The sequence below is a fragment of the Elephas maximus genome, chromosome 7 (genome assembly GCF_024166365.1).
Source record: "Elephas maximus indicus isolate mEleMax1 chromosome 7, mEleMax1 primary haplotype, whole genome shotgun sequence".
Classification (NCBI taxonomy): domain Eukaryota; kingdom Metazoa; phylum Chordata; class Mammalia; order Proboscidea; family Elephantidae; genus Elephas; species Elephas maximus.
The window spans coordinates 3,367,337-3,369,812 of NC_064825.1; positions in this window are offsets into that span (position 1 = coordinate 3,367,337).

Consider the following 2,476-nt stretch of genomic DNA (forward strand, 5'->3'; position numbering starts at 1 on the left):
CACTATCTCGCCAGGGCAACACTGCGTGGGATTTCCTCTTCCAAGAGAGCTGCTGCTTTGTAGTTTGTGCTGGGAAACCTTGCTTTGGCAAGTGCGAATTGACCGCATTCAGGCAGAAAGAAAAGAGAACAGCAAGAGGCCTTTTTTCCCCGGCTGCTTTCCCAAGCCCTTCCAGCTCAAACTATGTCGTTGCTCCTCTGGAAGGATCCCTGCACCGCGACGTAGTTTTTCAGAAGAAGCCCTGCTTTTGCAAGAGCAAATGAGGAATTCGTTGCAGGAAAGAGGAAGGAAAGAAAGTTTCTCTCCCTCTGCCTGCTTTGCTCAGAGAACTGGATGAAGTCAGGGAGTTCTCCCTTTCACTGAGAAACGTGCGGGCTGCTGTTGCCTGTGCGCTCTCTTCTTTGCAAAAGAGTCTGCAGTTCCACGCTTTGAACCGTGGAAAGGCGCCGGGCTCTGCTAAGACTTCCCCCGGCGTTTCGTTTGCCCTGGGCCAAAGCGAGCCTTCACAATAGCTGAACGCTAACACTGCATACTCGTTCCACTTCCAGAACAGGGCTACCGCGAGGCAGTTCTCCGGGGGAAAACGGCCCTTCGCGAAGGGCAGATCTGCCGAGCTCATTGCGGGAAAGCGAAAGCAAAGGACGCTTTTCTCCCTCTAAGCGCTTTCGTCAGAGGAACGGGGGAAGTCACAGTGTTCTTTCTCTCACTGAGATACACACAATCTGACGTTGCCTCTGAGCTCCGTTGCTGGCAAAGAACTGAAACTGACATACATTCCTGTGGGGAAACACAGGGCTTTGCTAGGATTTCTCTAGGCAGTGTGTTTTCCCTGGACCTGACTGCAGCAACACTATCTCGCCAGGGCAACACTGCGTGGGATTTCCTCTTCCAAGAGAGCTGCTGCTTTGTAGTTTGTGCTGGGAAACCTTGCTTTGGCAAGTGCGAATTGACCGCATTCAGGCAGAAAGAAAAGAGAACAGCAAGAGGCCTTTTTTCCCCGGCTGCTTTCCCAAGCCCTTCCAGCTCAAACTATGTCGTTGCTCCTCTGGAAGGATCCCTGCACCGCGACGTAGTTTTTCAGAAGAAGCCCTGCTTTTGCAAGAGCAAATGAGGAATTCGTTGCAGGAAAGAGGAAGGAAAGAAAGTTTCTCTCCCTCTGCCTGCTTTGCTCAGAGAACTGGATGAAGTCAGGGAGTTCTCCCTTTCACTGAGAAACGTGCGGGCTGCTGTTGCCTGTGCGCTCTCTTCTTTGCAAAAGAGTCTGCAGTTCCACGCTTTGAACCGTGGAAAGGCGCCGGGCTCTGCTAAGACTTCCCCCGGCGTTTCGTTTGCCCTGGGCCAAAGCGAGCCTTCACAATAGCTGAACGCTAACACTGCATACTCGTTCCACTTCCAGAACAGGGCTACCGCGAGGCAGTTCTCCGGGGGAAAACGGCCCTTCGCGAAGGGCAGATCTGCCGAGCTCATTGCGGGAAAGCGAAAGCAAAGGACGCTTTTCTCCCTCTAAGCGCTTTCGTCAGAGGAACGGGGGAAGTCACAGTGTTCTTTCTCTCACTGAGATACACACAATCTGACGTTGCCTCTGAGCTCCGTTGCTGGCAAAGAACTGAAACTGACATACATTCCTGTGGGGAAACACAGGGCTTTGCTAGGATTTCTCTAGGCAGTGTGATTTCCCTGGGCCTCACTGTAGCAACACTATCTCGCCAGGGCAACACTGCGTGGGATTTCCTCTTCCAAGAGAGCTGCTGCTTTGTAGTTTGTGCTGGGAAACCTTACTTTGGCAAGTGCGAATTGACCGCATTCAGGCAGAAAGAAAAGAGAACAGCAAGAGGCCTCTTTTCCCCGGCTGTTTCCCAAGCCCTTCCAGCTCAAACTATGTCGTTGCTCCTCTGGAAGGATCCTTGCACCGCGACGTAGTTTTTCAGAAGAAGCCCTGCTTTTGCAAGAGCAAATGAGGAATTCGTTGCAGGAAAGAGGAAGGAAAGAAAGTTTCTCTCCCTCTGCCTGCTTTGCTCAGAGAACTGGATGAAGTCAGGGAGTTCTCCCTTTCACTGAGAAACGTGCGGGCTGCTGTTGCCTGTGCGCTCTCTTCTTTGCAAAAGAGTCTGCAGTTCCACGCTTTGAACCGTGGAAAGGCGCCGGGCTCTGCTAAGACTTCCCCCGGCGTTTCGTTTGCCCTGGGCCAAAGCGAGCCTTCACAATAGCTGAACGCTAACACTGCATACTCGTTCCACTTCCAGAACAGGGCTACCGCGAGGCAGTTCTCCGGGGGAAAACGGCCCTTCGCGAAGGGCAGATCTGCCGAGCTCATTGCGGGAAAGCGAAAGCAAAGGACGCTTTTCTCCCTCTAAGCGCTTTCGTCAGAGGAACGGGGGAAGTCACAGTGTTCTTTCTCTCACTGAGATACACACAATCTGACGTTGCCTCTGAGCTCCGTTGCTGGCAAAGAACTGAAACTGACATACATTCCTGT